Here is a 21643-nt window from a genome sequence, read left to right on the forward strand (position 1 = left end):
TGATTAGGTCCCATTTCTTTATTTTTGTTTTTATTTCTATTGCATTGGGACACTGACCTAAGAAAACACTGGTACAATTTATGTCATAGAATATTTTGCCTATGCTTTCTTCTAGAAGTTTTATGTGTCACGTCTAATGTTTAAGTCTTTAAGCCATTTTGACTTTATTTTTGTGTATGGTGTAAGGGTGTGTTCTAACATCATTGATTTACATGTGGCTTTCCAGGTTTCCCACACCACCTGCTGAAGAGACTGTTGTTTATCCATTGTATGTTCTTCTTCCTTTGTCAAGGATTAATTGGTCATAGGTGTGTGGGCTTATTTCTGAGCACTCTATTCTGTTCTATTGATCTATATGTCTGTTTTTGTGCCAATACCATGCTGTTTTTATTACTGTAGCTTTGTAGTGTTGTCTGAAATATGGAAGGGTTATGGTTCTAGCTTCTTGTCCTCAAGATTGCTTTAGCAATTCTTGGTCTTTTGTGATTCCATGCAAATTTTAGGATTATTTTTTCTAGTTCTGTGAAAATTGGCATTGGTAATTTGATAGAAATTGCATTAAATCTGTAGATTGCTTTGGGTAGTATGGCCATTTTAACTATATTAATTCTTGGTCTCCAAGACCATGGGATATTTTTCCATTTCCTTGAATCATCATCAATTTCATTTATCAATGTTTTTTAGTTCTCAGCATATAATTTTTTCACCTCCTTGGTTATGTTTATTCCTAAGTATTTTATTTTTTTGACGCAATTTTAAATAGAATTGTTTTTTTACTTCCCCTTTCTGATATTTCATTAGTGTAAAGAAATACAACAGATTTCTGTATGTTAATCTTGTATTCTGCTACCTTGCTGAATTTGTTTATCAGTTCTAGTAGTTTTTGTGTGGAGTCTTTTGGATTTTCTATATATAGTAGCATGTCCTCTGCATATAGTGACAATTTTACCTCTTCCCTTCTGATCTGGATACCTTTTATTTCTTTTTCTTGTCTGATTGCTGTGGTGAGGACTTCCAATAGTACTTTGAATACAAGTGCTGAGAGTGGGCATCCTTGTCTTGTTCCAAATTTTCATGGGAAGGCTTCAGCTTTTCATCATTTAGTATTATGTTGGCTGTGGGTTTGCCATAAATGGCTTTTATTATTTTGAGATATGTTCCCTCTATACCCACTTTGTCAAGAGTTTTTATCATGAATCGATGTTGAATTTTATCAAAAGCTTCTTCTATATCTATTGAGATGACCATGTGGTTTTTGTCTTTTCTTTTGCTGATGTATATCACATTGATTGATTTGCGTATGTTGAACCAGACTGTGACCCTGGAATGAATATAACTTGATCATGGTGTATGATCCTTTTCATATGTTTTGGATTTGGTAAAATTTTGTTGGGGATTTTTGCATCTATATTCTCAAAGATATTGGTCTGTAATTTTCGTTTTAGGTAGTGTCTTTGTCTGGTTTTGGTATCAGGGTGATGGTGGCTTCATAGAATGACTTTGGGAGTGTTCCCTCCTCTTCAGTCTTGTGGAAGAGTTTGAGAAGGACAGTTATAAGTTCTTTGTATGTTTTGTAGAATTCCCTAGTGAAGGCATCTGGTCCTGGATTTTAGTTTTGAATTACAGATTCTATTTCACTTCTAGTAATCAGTCTGTTCCAATTATCTATTTCTTCTTGATCCAGGTTTGCTGTGCTGTATGTTTTTAGAGACGTGCCTATTTCTTCTAGGTTGTCTAATTTGTTGGCATATAACTGTTCATAGAATTGTCCTATGGGTTTTCTTTTAAATTTCTGTGGTATCAGTTGTTATTTTTCCTCTTTCATTTCGTTTATTTGGGTCCTCTCTTTTCTTCTTGGTGTGCCTGGCCAGAGGTTTGTGGATTTTGTTTATCCTTTCAAAAATCCAGCTCTTAGTCTTAATGATTTTTTTCTGTTGTTTTTTATCTCAATTTTATTTATATCCTCTCTGATCTTTATTATTTCCTTCCTTCTGCTGATTTAAGTTTTGTTTGCTCTTTTTCCTATTCTTTTGGGTGGTAGGTTTGGTTTTTGGGGGGGGGGATTTTTCTTGTTTTCTTTGAGGAAGGCCTGTATCGCTATGAACGTCCTTCTTAGAACTGCCGTTGCTGCATCCCATAGATTTCGTATGGTTGTTTTCATTGTCATTTGTCTCGAGGTATGCTTTTATTTCCTCTTTGAATTCATCATTGACCCACTGGTTTTTTTTTTTAATAGCATGTTGTTTAGTCTCCACGTAATCATTTTTTCTCTTTCTGTGATTGGTTTCTAGTTTCATGCCATGGTGATCAGAAAAGATGCTTGAAATAATTTTCTATCCTATTAAATTTGTTGAGGCTTGCTTGTGTCCTAGTATGTGGCCTAGCCTGGAGAATGTTCCATGTGCACTTGAAAAGAATATGTATTCTGGCGTTTTTGGATGTTGTGTCCTGTAGATATGACTTACTATTCTAATTATTCTATTCTATTGTGTGATTCATGATCTCTTTTGCCTTATTGATTTTCTGTCTGCAATATCCATCCATTGATGTCAGTTGGTGTTACCATCCATTGATGTCAGTGGGTGTTAAAGTCTCCTACTGTTATTGTATTCCCATCAATTTTTCTCTTTATGTCTATTAATATTTGCTTTATATATTTAGGTGCTCTTATTTTAGGTGCAGATATGTTAACAAGTGTGATATCCTCTTCTTATACTGATCCCCCTTTCATAATGATTATAATGTCCCTCTTTGTCTTTCTTTATGGCCTTTGTTTTAAAGTCTATTTTGTCTGATATGAGTATTGCTATCCCTGCTTTCCTGTCATTTCCTGTTTCGAGAAATATCTTTTTCATACCCTCACTTTCAATCTATAATTATCTGTCACCCTACAGTATGTCTCCTATAGGCAGCATACTGTAGGTGCTTGTTTTATTATCCAATCTGCCACTCAGTGTCTTTCAACTGGAACATTTAATCCATTGCCATTTAGAGTAATTATTGTTAAGTATGTATTTATTGCCATTTTAAACCTTATTTTCCAGTTGATTTTGTATTTATTCTTTGTTCCTTTCTGCTTCTTTTTGTTTTTCCTTTTGTGGTTTGATGGTTTTCTTGTACATTATACTTGACTTACTTTCTTTTTGTGAATCTATTATATGTTTTTGATTTGTGGTTACCCTGGTTTTCAAGTATTTTAACCTGTAACTATAGCTACTTGCTTTAGACTGGTAGTCATATAAGCTCAAACACATTCTAAAAGATCTACATTTTCTTACTCTCCTCACCCACATTTTGTGATTTTTATGGCCTACTTTACATCTTCATGTTTATCCTTTTGCTGTTCATTGTAGTTATAATTGCTTTCACAGAAATTTTTTGATTATTTTTTAATCTAGGTACTGGCTTATTTACATGAACTTCAGCCCTTTTATGTATTTATTTTTTTCCTATTGATTTCCCCTTTCCTATAGATTTTTGCTTCTTTTCTATTTAGAGAAGACCTTTGAATATTTCTTTTAGGTTAGGTTTAGTATTGCTGTATTCTTTTAGTTTTTTTCTTGTTTGAGAAATTCTCTTACTCTCCTTCTATTCTAAATGATAATATTGCTGGGTAGAGTAGCCTAGGTTACAGGTTTTTCCCTTTAGGACTTTGAATATACCTTGCCACTCCCTTCTGGTCTGCAATTTTCTGTAGAGAAATCAGCTGATAGCTTCATGGGGACTCCCTTGGAACTGACTTTTTTTCTCTTGCTACCTTTAGAATCCTCTTTTTTTTTTTTTTTCGCCATTTTAATTATGATATGTCTTGGAGTAAGTCTGTTTGGGTTCATTTCGTTTGGATTCCTTGTGATTCCTGTACCTGGATATCTTTTTCCTTCCTTAGGTTTGGGAATTTTTTAGCTATAATTTCTTCAAAAACATTTTTGATTCCCTTTTCTTTTTCTGGGGTTTCTATTATGAGTAGATTGGCACACTTTATATTATCCCATAGATCTAGTATGTTGCTTTCAGGTTTTTTTTTTTTCACTCGTATTTCTGTCTGCTGTTCTGATTGGGTGGTTTCCATTATTCTGTCTTTCAGATCACTTATTCATTCTTCTACATTATTTAGTTTGCTATTTATTGCCTTTAGCTTGGTTTTCATCTCAGCAATTGAGTTGTCTAATTTTGATTGGCTACTCTTTATAATTTCTAATTCCTTGTTACAGTGATCTGCATTTCTATTGATAGCCTTTCTTAATTCTTTCAGCATTTTTATTACCTCCTTTTTTAACTCAGGGTCTAGTAGTCTGAAGAGGTCTATTTCCTTGTTTGTTCTGTCAGGAGATTTCTCTTGTTCTTTCAGTTGGGAGTAATTCCTCTGCTTCTTCATTTTTCTTATATTTATGACTATGAATTTAGGAGAAACGGTTATGTACTGTGATTTTGAAGGGTTGTTTTTATGTGGGAGTATACCTGTATAGCCTGCTTGAGTCCAATATTTTTGGTGCAAGGGCTGTTTTTGCTCTGAATTCTTACCACATCTTTCCTTAGGGTGTTCTGGCACTTGATCCCTTCATAGTGGGTTGTGTTTGGTGTTGTGGTGACCAGAGCCTACACTGGATGTTGAACAAGTCCTCCTGTTTGCTCTGTGGTTGCCCTGTTGCAAGCAGGGTCTGTTCCCCAGTTGTTGGAGTTGAAGCCCCCTGAGGTTCTAATCTGCAGTGGGAAGTAGGCAGGACTGGAACACTCCCTCTGGGAAAGGAGCTGCTGCATGTTCTTCCCAGGAGCTGTCCTCTAGGACATGTGATTCTGTGACTCCACTTGCCACCTGGTGTGTGTACCCACAAAGATCACTGTTGCTGGCACTGCACTTGGTGGTTGCCTCTGCTTGTGGGCTCTAGGGAGGTCCCTTAGGCATGTGTACACACTCACAAGACTGCTGGTGCATAAACCCATGTGAGCTGCACCCACTGAGCCCACAGATAATCAGCTCAGATGGCCCTTGATTAAACAATTTTTGAATGGGGTTTTGCATCTATGTTAATAAAAGTTATTGGTCTGTAGTTTCCATTTATTGTAATGTTTTTATCTGATTTTTGTATTGAGGTACTGCTGGCTTCAAAAAATGAGTTGAGAAGAGTTCCATCTCTTTCACTTTTCTGGAAGAAATTGAGTAGAATTTACATTAATTTCTCATATCATGACTGATAGAATTCATCACTGAAGCCATCTGTACCTACAGTTTTCTTTATGTGAAAGAATAAACAGATACTTAATTTCTTTCATAGATATAAGGTCCTTAGCATTGTCTGTGTCATCTTGTGTAAGTTTTAATGGTGTGTATCTTCCATGGAATTCATCTGTATTATATAAATTGTGAAATATATTAGCTATTTGTAACATTCCCTTATTACTCACTTACTAGCTATAGGATTTCTATTGCTGTTCTTTTATTTTTCACATTATTTTTTCTTTATTTTATTTTTGATCAGATTGGATTGAAGTTTATCACTTTTATCTTTTCAAAGAGGCAGCTCTTAGTTTCATTGATATTTTCTATTGATTGCTTAGTCTCTATTTCATTTATTTCTGCTGTGATCTTTATGCCTTCTTTCCTTCTACTAACTTGGTTTTGTTTGTTCTTCGTTTTCTAGTTCCTTCAGGTGCAAGGTTAGACTGTTTGAGATTTTTCTTGTTTCCTGAGGTATGCCTATATTGCTATAAACTTCCTTCTTAGTACTGAGTTTTCTGCAACCCATGAAATTTGGATCATTGTGTTTCCATTTTCATTTGTCTCCAGGTATATTTTTTAGTTTCTTCTTTGATTTCTTCAGTGACCCATTGGTTATTATTAGCATACTGTAAAGCCTCCATGTGTTTGTGTTTTTTGCAGTTTTTTTTAAATTGTAATTGATTTCTAGTCTCATGCCTTTGTGGTTGGAACAGATGCTCAATATTATTTCTTTTTAATTTCTTGTTTTGTAAATTTTTTATACAATTTTTAAAGGTTACAATCCATATACAGTTATCAAAAATACTGGTTATATTCCCTGTATTGTATAATATATCCTTGTAACCTCTCTTACACCCAATAGTTTATATCTCCCACTCGTGTATTGCCCCTACCCCCTGCCCACTTAACCACTATAGAGTTTGTTCTCTATATACGTGAGGCTGCTTCTTTTTTGTTTTATTCACTAGTTTGTTGTATTTTTTTAGATTCCACATATAAGTGATATCATACAGTATTTTCATTTCTCTGACTGATTTCACTAACTTAGCATAATGCCCTCCAAGTCCAAACATGTTGCTGCAAAAGGCAAATTTTCACATCTTTTCCCATTAGTGGTTTATATACTTATAAACCAGGAATGGAATTGCTGGCTCACATGGTAGTTCTATTTGTAGTGTTTTGGAAACCTCCCTACTGTTTTCCACAGTGGCTTCACCAATTTACATTCCCACCAACAGTGTACAAGTGTTCCTTTTTCTCCACACCCTCTCCAACATTTGTTATTTGTGTTCTTTTTGATGATAGTCATCTGATTGGTGTGAGGTGGTATCTCACTGTAGTTTTGATTAGCATTTATCTGATGATTAGTGATGTTGAGCATCTTTTCATGTGCCTGTTGACCACCTGCATTTCCTCTTTGGAAAAATGTCTTTTAAAGCCTGTTTAGTGGTGCTGAACACTTTTAGCTTTTGCTTGTCTGTAAAACTCTTTATCTCTCCTTCATATCGGAATGATAGCCTTAGCTGGTAGATTATTTTCCTGGTAGATTATTTTCCTGGTATAAAACCCGGTAGGTTTTTTTTCCTTTCATCATTTTAATTATATTGTGGCACTCCATTCTGGCCTGCAATGTTTCTGCTGAAGAAGTCAGCTATTAGTCTTATGAGAGTTCCCTTGCACATAACTAGTTGCTTTTTTCTTCCTGCTTTTAAGATTCTTTATTTTTAATTTTTGCCATTTTAATTACAATGTGTCTTGGTGTGATCCTCTTTGGGATGATCCTGTTTGGAATTTTCTTTGCTTACTGGACCTAGATGTCTGTTTCCTTTCCTGGGTTATAGCAGTTTTTAGCTATTATGACTCAAAGGTGTCCTCTGCCCCTTTCTCTTTTCTCCTTCTCAGACCCCTATAATGCAAATATTAGTATGCTTGATGTTATCTCATAGGTCTCTTAAACTATTCTCATTTTTTAAAATTCTTTATTCTTTTTTCTTTTCAACTTGGATGTTTTCCACTGCTCTGTCTTCCAGATTGTGGATCCATTCCTTTGCATTATGTAATATCCTGTTGTTCCTTTTAGTGTATTTTTAAACTTCATTTATTATATGCTTCAGCTGTTTGGTTCTTCTTTACATTTTCTAACTCTTTTTGAAATTCTCACTGTGCTCATCCATTCTTCCCCTGAGTTTGGTGAGCATCTTTATGGTCATTACCTCAAACACTTTATTGGGTAGATTGTTTATGTCTATGTCGCTTAGTTCTTTTTCTGAGGTTATGTCTTGGTCCTTTGTTTAAACATATTCCCGTGACTCCTCATTTTGCCCAATTCTCTGTGTTTATTTCTATGTATTAGGTATGTTTCCTGATCTTGGAGAAATGGCATTATGTAGGAGATGCCCCATGGGGGGCTAGCAGCACACTCCTCTCTCTGTTCACCAGAGCTATACACTGTGGGGGTATCCCCTATGTGGGCTATATTTGCCCTTCTGTTGTTGCAAGGCCCACTACTGTGGGTACACTGACAGATGGGCCTGGCCCCTGTCCCAGTTGGCTGTGACGCTGTGTTGTGTGCAGTAGCTGTGTGCCTGCTGGAGGGCAGGGCAGGATTCCTGTGTGTTTGGCTGCAGAGCCTGAATGGTGCATGAGGTTGCTGGTGGCCCACTCTTGGTTGGGGCTGGGCTCCCATGTGCCTGTCTGTGTGTACCTGGGGAAGCATGTAGTGCCAGCCTGTTGGAGGAAAGGGCTGTGTTCCCATTTATTGGGTGGGCCAAAATGTTCATTTGGTTTTTTCCATAAGATGGCTCTAGTAGCACTTAGTTGTCTCTAACTTCATTTGAAACTATTTTGTTACATTGTATGTGACAGCTGTCATATCAGCATGCATTTAAAAAAAAGACTTATCAAAATTGGTGAATTTTTGTATAGCTATTTTACTATTGAAGATGGAAGAAAAAAGCAACATTTTCAGCGTATTATGCTTTATTATTTCAATAAAGGTAAAAACATAACTGAAACATGAAAAGATTTGTGCAGTGTATGGAGAAGGTGCTGTGACTGATTGAATGTGTCAAAAGTGGTTTGTGAAGTTTTGTGCTGGAAAGTTCTCGCTGGATAATGCTCCATGGTCGGGTAGACACGTTGAAGATGATAGTGATCAAATCGAAATTATAACAGAACAATCAACGTTATACCACACAGGAGATAGCTGACATATTCAAAATGTCCAAATCAAGCATTGATTTCTTCAGTGATCACTTGTTTATTTAGTAGCATATTGTTTAGCCTCCATGTGTTTGTGTTTTTTACAATTTTTTTTTCCTGTAATTGATTTCTAATCTCATAGTGTTGTGTTTGGAAAAGATGCTTGATATGATTTCAATTTTCTTAAATTTAGCAAAGCTTGATTTGTGACCCAAGATGTGATCTATCCTGGAGAATGTTCCATGAGCACTTGGGAAGAAGGTGTACTCTGTTGTTTTTGGATGGACTGTCCTATAAATATCAATAAAGTCTATCTGGTCTAATGTGTCATTTAAGGCTTGTGTTTCCCTTTAATTAATTTTTTGTCTGGATGACCTCTCCCTTGGTGTATATGGAATGTTAAAGTCTCCCACTATTATTGTGTTACTGTCAATTCCCCTTTTATGGCTGTTAACATTTGCCTATGTATTGTATTGCTCCTATGTTGGGTGCTTAAATATTTACAACTGTTATATCTTCTTGGCTCGATCCTTTTATCATTATATAGTGTCCTTCCTTGTCTCTTGTAACAGTCTTTATTTTAAAGTCTATTTTGTCATATGAGTATTGCTACTCCAGCTTTCTTTTGATTTCCATTTGCATGGAATATCTTTTTCCATCCCCTCACTTTCATTCTGTATGTGTCCCTGGGTCTGAAGTGTGTCACTTGCAAATAACGTATATACGGGTCTTGTTTTTGTATCCATTCAGCCAGTCTGTTTCTTTTGGTTGGAGCATTTAATCCATTTACATTTAAGGTAATTATTGATATGTATGTTCCTATTACCATTTTCTTAATTGTTTTGGGTTTGTTTTTGTAGGTCTTTTTCTTCTCTTGTGTTTCCTGCCTAGAGAAGTTCTTCTAGCATTTCTTGTAAAGCTGGTCTGGTGGTGCTGAATTCTCATAGTTTTTACTTGTCTCTAAAGCTTTTGATTTCTCCATCATATCTGAATGAGAGCCGTGCTGGGTAGAGTAATCTTGGTTGTAGGTTTTTCCCGTTTCATCACTTTAAGTATATCCTGCTGGCCTGCAGAGTTTCTACTGAAAGATCAGCTGATAACCTTATGGGGATTCCCTTGTATGTCATTTGTTGCTTTTCCCTTGCTGCTTTTACTATTTTTTCTTTGTATTTAATTTTTGATAGTTTGATTAATATGTGTCTTGATGTGTTTTTCCTTGGGTTTATCTTGTATGGGACTCTCTGCACTTTCTGGCCTTGACTATTTCCTTTCCAGTATTTGACTATAATCTCTTCAAATATTTTCTCAGACCCTTTCTCTTTATCTTCTTGGACCCCTGTAATTCGAATGTTGGTGCGTTTAATGTTGTCCCAGACGTCTCTGAGACTCTCCTCAATTCTTTTCATTCCTTTTTCTTTATTCTGCTCAGCAGCAGTTATTTCCACCATTCTATATTCCAGGTCACTTATCCGTTCTTCTGCCTCAGTTATTCTGCTATTGATTCCTTCTAGCATATTTTAAATTTCAGTTATTGTGTTGTTCATCATTGTTTGTTTGCTCTTTAGTTCTTCTAGTTCCTTGTTAAACATTTCTTGTATTTTCTCCATTCTTTTTCCAAGATTTTGGATCATCTTTACTATCATTACTCTGATTTCCTTTTCAGGTACACTGCCTATTTCTTCTTCATTTGTTTGGTCTTGTGGAGTTTTACCTTGCTCCTACATCTGCAACATATTTCTCTGTCAGTTTTTTTAGATTTATCAAGGCTCATTTTATGGCACAGCATGTGATCAGTCCTGGAGAATGTTCCATGTGGACTTGAAAAGAATGTATATTCTGCTGCTTTCACATGAAATACTGTATAAATATCACTTAAGTCAAGTGGTATAATTTTGTCTTCTTCTTGGATTGAGCTCTTGATTTATGTAGTGTCCTTCCTTGTCTCTTGTAACAGTCTTCATTTTAAAATCTATTTTATCTCTTTTGTCTAATGTCAGTTTTGGTACTCCAGCATTTTTTTTTTAAATTTCATTTGCATGGAATATTTTTTCCATCCCTTTACTTTCATTCTTTATATGTCCCTAGATCTGAAGCAAGTCTCCTGTAGATAGCATATATACAGATGTTGTTTTTGTATCCATTCAGCCAGTCTATGTCTTTTGGTTGGAGTATTTAATCCATTTATATTTAAAGTAATTATCAATATGTACATTCTTATTGCAGTTTTGTTAATTGTTTTAGATTTGTTTTTGTAGGTCTTTTTTTTCCCCTTCCTCTTTCGTTCTCTTCTCTTGTGATTTGTTGACTAACTTTAATTTTGTGCTTGGATTTCTTTTGTGAGTGTGTGTGTGTGTGTGTGTGTGTGTGTGTGTGTATCCACTGCAGATTTTTGGTTTGTCATTATGATGAGGCTTTGATATAGCAGTCTATATATAAACAAGATTGTTTTTAGTTGCTGTTGTTTTAATTTCAAATGCATTTCCAATATCCTGCATCTCTACTTTCCTTTTCTCATGATTTCTGGTTTTGATATCATATTTGTGTGCAGATGATCTCCTACCTTTACTTTATGTTTGTTGTTATGGGTGAGCTTTTCCATTTGTAATTTTCTTGTTTCTAATTGTGGCATTTTTTTCTGCCTAGAAGAAGTTACTTTAGCATTTGTTGCAAAGCTGGTGTGGTGGTGCTGAATTCTTTTAACTTTTGCTTGTCTGTAAAGCTTTTGGTTTCTCTGTCAAAGAATCCTCTGTCAAGGATCTCTGAATGAGATCCTTGCTGGGTAGAGTATTCTTGGTTGTAGGTTTATCCCTTTCATCACTGCAAATATATCAGGCCATTCCTTTCTTGTCTGCAGCGTTTCTGCTGAGAAATCAGTTGATAACTTTATGGCAGTTCCTATGTATGTCATCTGTTACTTTTAATAATTTGTTTGTCTTTAATTTTTGTCAATTTAATTACTATGTGACTCGGTGTGTTCCTCCTTGGGTTTATTCTGCCTGGGACTCTGTACTTCCTGGACGTGGGTGACTGCTTCCTTTCCTGTGTTAGGTTAGTTTTCAGCTATTATCTCTTCAAATATTTTCTCAGGTGCTTTCTCTCTTCTTCTCCTTCTGGGACCCATATAATGTTAATGCTGGTGCATTTAATGTTGTCCTAGAAGTCTCTTAGACTGTACTCATTTCTTTTTATTAGTTTTTCTTTATTCTGTTCTGTGGCAGTGATTTAGACCATTCTGTCTTCTAGCTCACTTATTCGTTCTTCTGCTTCATTTACTCTGCTATTTATTCCTTCTAGTATATTTTTCATTTATTATATTGTTCATCTGTTTGTTCTTTAGATCTTCTAGCTATTTATTAAACATTTCTTGTATCTCTCGGTCTGTGCCTCCATTTGTTTCCATGATCTTGGATTGTCTTTACTATCACTGCTCTGAATTCTTTTTCTGGTAGATTGCCTACCTGTCTGAACTTAACTTCACTTAGTGTTCTTCTGGGGTTTTATCGTGTTCTTTAGTCTGGGAAATATTCCTCTGCCATTTCATTTTGTCTAACTTTCTGTCATTGCAGTTTGTGTTCTGCAGGCCACAGGGTTTAGTTCTTTTTGCTTCTGTCTCCCTGCGTTGGATGAGGCCATTCTAAGAGGCTTGTACAGGCTTCCCGGCAGGTGGAGCTGTGTCTTGACCCACTGTGGGGCAGGGCCTTCTACTCCACCATGTTTTCTCCACCTCCTGAGCTTGTAGCAATCCCTGTAACACTCATATCATTCCTGTTAATAATCCACAAGATGCAATATGGCTTCGACCTTGTGCCGGTTCCCTATATAGTTTCATTTTAATCATGGAGTGTGGGGTAGACTTTGAGAACTTCTTATGGCATTTCTATAGTATGTAACATTTTGCAATTTGTACCATTTATAGTCTGCTGTATTTTGATGATGGTAAGGGGGTCATGCTAAGTGTACTCTGATGTATATTCAGAATAATAGCTTTGTCTCATAATCATATGGTTGATAATATCTCTGAACCTACAATGCATACCATCAGGACTTTAGCAAATTAGCATTATTTTTATTCATTTTCCTTTTTGATTCTTTTTTTAAAAAAACACCTTCACTGGAGTGTAATTGCTTTACAATGATGTGTCGGTTTCTGCTTTATAACAAAGTGAATCATTTACACATATACGTATGTCCTCATATCTCTTCCCTCTTGCATCTTCCTCCCTCGCACCCTCCCTATCCCACCACTCTAGGTGCTCACAAAGCAATGAGCTGATCGCTCTGTGCTATGCAGCTACTTCCCACTAGCTATCTATTTTATGTTTGGTAGTGTATATATGTCCATGCCACTCTCACTTTGTCCCAGCTTACCTTCCCCCACCCCATATCCTCAAGTCCATTCTCTACTAGGTCTACATCTTTACTCCTGTCTTGCCCCTAAGTTCTTCTGACCATTTACTTTTTTTTTTTTTAGATTCCATATATATGTGTTAGCATACAGTATTTGTTTTTCTCTTTCTGACTTACTTCACTCTGTATGACAGTCTCTAGGTCCATCAACCTCACTACAAATAAATCAGTTCTTTACTTTTTATGGCTGAGTAATATTCCATTCTATATATGTGCCACATCTTCTTTATCCATTCATCTGTCAATGGACACTTAGGTTGCTTCCCTATCCTGGCTATTGTAAATAGAGCTGCAATGAACATTTTGGTACACGGCTCTTTTTGAATTATGGTTTTCTCAGGGTATATGTCCAGTAGTGGGATTGCTGGGTCATATGGTAGTTCTATTTTTAGTTTTTTAAGGAACCTCCATACTGTTCTCCATAGTGGCTGTGTCCAATTTACATTCCCACCAACAGTGCAAGAGAGTTCCCTTTTCTCCACACCCTCTCCATCATTTACTATTTGTAGATTTTTTGATGATGGCCATTCTGATCAGTGTGAGATGATATCTCATTGTAGTTTTGATTTGCATTTCTCTAATGATTAATGATGTTGAGCATTCTTTCATGTGTTTGCTGGCAATCTGGATATCTTATTTGGAGAAATGTCTATTTAGGTCTTCTGCCAATTTTTGGATTCAGTTGTTTGTTTTTTTGATATTGAGCTGCATGAGTTGCTTGTATGTTTTGGAGATTAATCCTTTGTCAGTTGCTTAATTTGCAAATATTTTCTCCCATTCTGAGGGTTGTCTTTTCATCTTGCTTATGGTTTCCTTTACTGTGCAAAAGCTTTTAAGTTTCATTAGGTCCCATTTATTTATCTTTTTATTTCCATTTCTCTAGGAGGTGGGTCAAAAAGGATCTTGCTGTGATTTATGTGACAGAGTGTTCTGCCTATGTTTTCCTCTAAGAGTTTGATGGTGTCTGGCCACACAGTTAGATCTTTAATCCATTTTGAGTTTATTTTTGTGTATGGTGTTAGGGAGTGTTCTATTTTCACTCTTTTACATGTAGCTGTCCAGTTTTCCCAGCACCACTTATTGAAGAGGCTGTCTTTTCTCCACTGTATATTCTTGCCTCCTTTGTCAAAGACGAGGTGACCATATGTGCGTGGGTTTATTTCTGGGTTTTCTATTCTGTTGCATTGATCTATATTTCTGTTTCTGTGCCAGTACCATACTGTCTTGATTACTGTAGCTTTTTTTTTTTTCTTCTCTGTGGCACATGGGCCTCTCACTGTTGTGGCCTCTCCCATTGTGTAGCACAGGCTCTGGATGCGCAGGCCCAGCAGCTCCACGGCATGTGGGATCCTCCCGAACCTGGGCACGAACCCACGTCCCCTGCATTGGCAGGTGGACTCTCAACCACTGCGCCACCAGGGAAGCCCAATTACTATAGCTTTGTAGTATAGTCTGAAGTCAGGGAGCCTGATTCCTCCAGCTCCATTTTTCTTTCTCAAGATTGCTTTGGCTATTCAGGGTCTTTTGTGTTTCCATACAAATTGTGAAATTTTTTCTTCTAGTTCTGTGAAAAATGCCAGTGGTAGTTTGATAGGGATTGCATTGAATCTGTAGAATTGCTTTGGGTAGTATAGTCATTTTCACAATGTTGATTCTTCCAATCCAAGAACATGGTATATCTCTCCATATATTTGTATCATGTTTAATTTCTTTCAGCAGTGTCTTTTAATTTTCTGCATACAGGTGTTTTGTCTCCTTAGGTAGGTTTATTCCAACATATTTTATTCTTTTTGTTGCAATTGTAAATGGGAGTGCTTTCTTAATTTCACTTTCAGACTTTTCATCATTAGTGTCTAGGAATGCAAGAGATTTCTGTGCATTAATTTTGTATACTGCTACTTTACCAAATTCATTGATTAGCTCTAGTAGTTTTCTGGCAGTATCATTAGGATTCTCTTTCTATACTATCATGTCATCTGCAAACAGTGAAAGCTTTACTTCTTGTTTTCCAATTTGGATTCCTTTTATTTCTTTTTCTTTCATTGCTGGGGCTAAAACTTCCAAAACTATGTTGAATAATAGTGGTGAGAGTGGGCAACCTTGTATTGTTTCTGATCTTACTGGAAATGCTTTCAGTATTTCACCATTGAGGACAATGTTGGCTGAGGATTTGTCATGTATGGCCTTTATTATGTTGAGGAAAGTTCCCTCTACACCTACTTTCTGGAGGGTTTTTATCATAAATGGGTGTTTAATTTTGTTGAAAGCTTTCTCTGCATCTGTTGAGATGATCATGTGGTTTTCTCCTCCAATTTGTTAATGTGGTGTATCACATTGATTGATTTGTGTATACTGAAGAATCCTTGCATTCCTGGGATAAACCCCACTTTATCATAATGTATGATCCTTTTAATGTGCTGTCGGATTCTGTTTGCTAGTATTTTGTTGAGGATTTTTGCATCTATGTTCATCAGTGATATTGGCCTGTAGTTTGCTTTCTTTGTTACGTCTTTGTCTGGTTTTGGTATGAGAGTGATGGTGGCCTCGTAGGATGAATTTGGGAATGTTCCTCCCTCTGCTATATTTTGGAAGAGTTTGAGAAGGATAGGTATTAGCTCTTCTCTAAATGTTTGATAGAATTCGCCTGTGAAGCCATCTGGTCCTGGACTTTTGTTTGTTGGAAGATTTTTCATCACAGTTTCAATTTCAGTGCTTGTGATTGGTCTGTTCATATTTTCTATTTCTTCTTGGTTCAGTCTCGGAAGGTTGTGCATTTTTCAAGAATTTGTCCATTTATTCCAGGTTGTCCATTTTATTGGCATAGAGTTGCTTGTAGTAATGTCTCATGATCCTTTGTATTTCTGCAGTGTCAGTTGTTACTTCTCCTTTTTCATTTCTAATTCTATTGATTTGAGTCTTCTGCCTTTTTTTCTTGATAAGTCTGGCTAATGGATTATTCATTTTGTTTATCTTCTCAAAGAACCAGCTTTTAGGTTTATTGATCTTTGCTATCATTTCCTTCATTTCTTTTTCACTTATTTCTGATCTGATCTTTATGATTTCTTTCCCTCTGCTAACTTTGGAGTCTTTTTGTTCTTTCTCTAATTGTTTTAGGTGTAAGGTTAGGTTGTTTATTTGAGATGTTTCTTGTTTCTTAAGGTAGGCTTGTATAGCTATAAACTTCCCTCTTTGAACTGCTTTTGCTGCATCCCATAGGTTTTGGTCGTTGTGTTTTCAATGTCATTGTCTCTAGGTATTTACTTTTTTTCTTTTTTTTTGTGGTACATGGGCCTCTCACTGTTGTGGCCTTTCCCGTTGTGGAGCACAGGCTCAGCAGCCATGGCTCACGGGCCCAGCCGCTCCATGGTATATGGGATCTTCCCGGACCGGGGCACAAACCCGTGTCCCCTGCATCGGCAGGCGGACTCTCAACCACTGCACCACCAGGGAAGCCCTCTAGGTATTTATTGATTTCCTGTTTCATTTCTTCAGTGATCTCTTGGTTATTAAGTAGTGTGTTGTTGAGCCTCCATGTGTTTGTATTGCTTACAGATATTTTCCTGTAACTGATATCTAGTCTCATAGTGTTATGGTTGGAAAAGATACTTTATACGATTTCCATTTTCTGAAATTTACCAAGGCTAGATTTGTAACCCAAGATATGATCTATCCTAGCGAATGTTCCATGAGCACTTGAGAAGAATGTGTACTCTGTTGTTTTTTGCATGGAATGTCCTATAAATATCCATTAAGTCCATCTTTTTCATGTATCATTGAAAGCTTGTGTTTCCTTATTTATTTTCATTTTGGATGATCTGTCCATTGGTGAAAATAGGGTGTTAAATTCCCCTACTATGATTGTGTTACTGTCGATTTCCCCTTTTATGGCTCTTAGTGTTTGCCTTATGTATTGAGGTGCTCCTATGTTGGATTCATAGATATTTACAATTGTTATGTCTTCTTCTTGGATTGGTCTGTTTATCATTATGTAGTGTCCTTCTTTGTGTCTTGTTATAGTCTTTGTTTTAAAGTCTATTTTTTCTGATATGAGAACTGCTACTCCAGTTCTCTTTTGATTTCCATTTGCATGGAATATCTTTTTCCATCCCCTCACTTTCAGTCTGTATGTGTCCCTAGTTCTGAAGTGGGTCACTTGTAGATAGCATATGTACGGGTCTTGTTTTTGTATCCATTCAGCCAGTCTGTGTCTTTTGGTGGGAGCATTTAATTCATTTACATTTAAGGTAACTATCAATATGTATCTTCCTATTACCTTTTTATAATTGTTTTGGGTTTGTTATTGTAGGTGTTTTTCTTCTCTTGTGTTTCCTGCCTGGAGAAGTTCCTTTAGCATTTGTTGTAAAGCTGGTTTGGTGGGGCTGAATTCTCTTAGCTTTTGCTTGTCTGTAAAGTTTTTAATTTCTCCATCAAATCTGAATGAGATCCTTGCTGGGTAGAGTTATCTTGGTTGTATGTTTTTCTCCCTTCTGGCTTGCAGAGTTTCTGATGAAAGATCAGCTGCTAATCTTATGGGGATTCCCTTGTGTGTTATTTGTTGTTTTTCCCTTGCTGCTTTTAATATTTTTTTCCCTGTATTTAATTTTTGATAGTTGATTAATATGTGTCTTGGTGTGTTTCTCCTTGGATTTATCCTGTATGGACTTTCTGTTCTTCCTGGACTTGATTATTTCCTTTCCCATATGAGGGAAGTTTTCAACTATAATCTCTTCAAATATTTTCTCAGTCCCTTTCTTTTTCTCTTCTTCTTCTGGGACCCCTAAAATTCAAATGTTGGTGCATTTAATGTTGTCCCAGAGGTCTCTGAGACTGTTCTTAATTCTTTTCATTCTTTTTTCTTTATTCTGCTCTGCAGTAGTTATATCCACTATTTTATCTTCCAGGTCACTTATCTGTTCTTCTGCCTCAGTTATTCTGCTATTGATCCCTTCTAGAGAATTTTTAACTTCATTTATTGTGTTGTTCATCGCTGTTTGCTCTTTAGTTCTTCTAGGTCCTTTTTAAACGTTTCTTATATATTCTCCATTCTATTTCCAAGATTTTGGATCATCTTTACTATAATTATTCTGAATTCTTCTTCAGGTAGACTGCCTATTTCCTCTTCATTTGTTAGGTCTGGTGGGGTTTTGCCTTGCTCCTTCATCTGCTCTGTATTTTTCTGTCTTTTCATTTTGCTTAACTTACTGTGTTTGGGGGTCTCTTTTTAGCAGCCTGCAGGTTCGTAGTTCCCGTTGTTTTTAGTGTCTGTCCCCAGTGGCTAAGGTTGGTTCAGTGGGTTGTGTAGGCTTCCTGATGGAGGGGATTAGTGCCTGTGTTCTGGTGGATGAGGCTGGATCTTGTCTTTCTGGTGGGCAAGTCCATGTCTGGTGGTATGTTTTGGGGTGTCTGTGACCTTATGATTTTAGGCAGCCTCTGTGCTAACGCATGGGGTTGTGTTCCTGTCTTGCTAGTTGTTTGGCATAGGGTGTTCTGCACTGTAGCTTGCTGCTCTTTGAGTGGAGCTGGGTCTTGGTGTTGAGATGGAGATCTGTGGGAGATTTTTCGCCATTTGATATTAAGTGGAGCTGGGAGATCTCTTGTGGACCAGTGTCTTGAACTTGGCTCTCCCACCTCAGTGGCACAGCCCTGACACCTGGCTGGAGCACAAAGAGCCTGTCCTCCACATGGCTCAGAATAAAAGGGTGAGAAAAATGAAAAAAAGAAAGAGGAAGATAAAATAAAATCAAATAAAGTTATTAAAATAAAAAATAAATATTAACAAAAAAAAATTTTTAAGTAATTAATTAAAAACAAACAAAAAAACCCGGACAGACAGAACCCTAGGACAAGTGGTAAAAGCAAAGCTATACAGACAAAATCACACAGAGAAGCATACACACACACACTAACAAAAAGAGAAAAAGGGAAAAAAACATGTATCATTGTTCTCAAAGTCCACCTCCTCAATTTGGGATGATTCATTGTCTATTCAGGTGTTCCATAGTTGCAGGGTACATCAAGTTGATTGTGGAGATTTAATCTGCTGCTCCTGAGGCTGCTGGGAGAAATTTCCCTTTGTCTTCTTTTTTTGCACAGCTCCTGGGTGTTCAGCTTTGGATTTGGAGCTGCCTCTGCAGGTAGGTTGCCTGAGGGCATCTGTTCTTCACTCAGACAGGACGGGTATAAAATAGCAGCTGAGTAGGGGTCTCTGGCTCAGTCAGGCCGGGGAGAGGGAGGGGTACAGATGCAGGGCGAGCCTGCGGCGGCAGAAGCTGATGTGATGTTGCACCAGCCTGAGGTGTGCCGTGCGTTCTCCCTGGGACGTTGTCCCTGAATCACGGGACCTTGGCAGTGGCGGGCTTCACAGGCTCCCAGGAGGCAGGTGTGGATAGTGGCCTGTGCTTGTACACAGGCTTCTTGGTGGCACAGCAGAAGGCTTAGTGTCTCATGCCCGTCTCTGTGGGTTCCGTGCTGATAGCTGCGGCTCATGCCCATCTCTGGAGCTCCTTTAAGCGGCACTCTTAATGCCCTCTCCTCACGCACCAGGAAACAAAGAGGCAAGAAAAAGTCTCTTGCCTCTTAGGCATGTCCAGACCTTTTCCTGGACTCCCTCCCTGCTAGCTGTGGTGCACTAGCCCCCGTCAGGCTGTGTTCATGCAGCCCACCCCAGTCCTCTTCCTGGGATCTGACCAGGGAAGCCCGAGCCTCAGCTCCCAGCCCCTGCCTGCCCCAGCAGGTGAGCAGAGAAGCCTCTTGGGCTGGTGAATGCTGGTCGACACCAATCCTCTGTACGGGAATCTCTCCGCTTTGCCCTCCACAACCCTGTTGCTGCGCTCTCCTCCATGGCTTCAAAGCTTCCCCCCACCACCACCAGCAGTCTCTGCCCATGAAGGGGCTTCGTAGTGTGTGGAAACCTTTCCTCCTTCACAGGTCCCTCCCAGAGGTGCACGTCCCGTCCCTATTCTTTTGTCGCTGTTTTTTCTTTTTTCTTTTACCCTACCCAGGTATGTGGGGAGTTTCTTGCCTTTTGGGAGGTCTGAGGTCTTCTGCCAGCATTCAGTAGGTGTTCTGTAGGAGTTGTTCCACATGTAGATATATTTCTGATGTATTTGTGGGGAGAAAGGTGCTCTCCGTGTCTTACTCTTCTGCCATCTTTAAGCTCCCCCTCTTTTTTGATTCTTGTTTAAATAATCATTTTCTAACCCACACAGAACACATTGTACTATATATATCGTATTAATAGTTTCAAAGTATTTGCTTTTATATTTAGTTATTTTAGAAATCTAATATTTGGTGAGTATATTTTTATCTTGTTGTAGGAATTTAAATACTTTTAATGTAGATGAATAATTTTTTATTATTCATCCTCCAATTGTTTATAGTGTCTTGTCTTTCATATACCAAGTTTCCATACATTTCTGACTTGGTTTCTGGGCTCCATTTTGTGCTTACCATTAGTATCCTTGTCATTCAATCCAATAAATTAGTGAATTTAATTAGTAGAGAGATCTAGTATGGTAAATTATACCTTACTCATTTTGTTGCAGTTATCTTTGTTGTTATCATATCTGTGAGTTATTAGGTAATAATAATAATAACATACTTAAATTGAATATCTTATTAGAAGAATAAACCTAAAGTTATTAAATTTTACTAAAACTATACAAAATAAGTACAAAAATAATGAAAACTGACATTTTTTACAAACATTAGTTTGTTAATTTGGAGGCTATGTTAAAATACTTTAGTAGGACTCAGGCCAAAGTGGGATGCAAGATAGAAACAAATCCTCTGTTGCTAATTGACAGTCAGTGAGATTATCATGAGAAAATTATAGTAGTCTTCTAGTATACATTTTCCAATTCATGTTTCATGTTCATGCCTTTTTAATCTACCTGTAGCAAAACTCAAGTAGATCACTGTAAAAAGTAAAATTTTCACCTACTCCAAAGTTCCAGTTCATGATCCTAATATACTTTTTTTCAAATATTATTTCCTATTAGCTCATTTCATATTCATAAATTTTACCTTAAGGACACCTCTTGCTACATTCACCATACTACTTGATCCAATATCCCACTGTGTTTATTTAATTATTATGTTTACTCTGCTTTGAGTGTAACTTATTCATCTCTACATTTATAGAATCAATTTATGTTTCAATGTCCAGATTAAATGTTGACTTACCTGTCACTCCAAAGCACAGTGACCTCTTCCTTTGAATATGTGTTTATCTTTACCCCCTATAACATAAAAAAATTAATTTCTATCTCATTATTATTAGTTATGTGATAGCTCCATCTCTTTTAATAGACTGTCTATTCTTATAAGAATATATTGTGTGTCTGGTTCACCTTTATTTACTCAAAGTGTCTGTTCTTATCATATAGTACATGATTTACATTCTGTTGGATTAATGTAAACTACAGATTTGTTAAAAGGATACAGAGAAAGAATAATAATGACAATAAGTTAAGGAGGAGGTGTGAACACTAAAAAAGAGAAGACAAACAGAACCATAAAGAGCATTTGATGTTTGAGGATAGATTAAAATACTACAAAAATTTTGTTACAGATTTTTCTTGGAAGATAATGGTAGGTAAGTCCCTAGAACTGATGGTATCTACCCAAGCAATTATTAATTCAGAGTTGTATGTGGGAAACTGTTGTACAAAATAAGTTGTCAGTATAAATGACCCATGTGTCAGAGAACAAATATGACTCATATAAGTAAATGGAAAATAGACAATTTATATAAAAAATAATAACAAAGACAAAACAACAACGGTCAATAATTATTGAGGGCGAACACACACATGT

The sequence above is a fragment of the Leucopleurus acutus genome (assembly GCF_964270905.1).
Source record: "Leucopleurus acutus genome assembly, chromosome: 4".
NCBI classification, from domain to species: domain Eukaryota; kingdom Metazoa; phylum Chordata; class Mammalia; order Artiodactyla; family Delphinidae; genus Leucopleurus; species Leucopleurus acutus.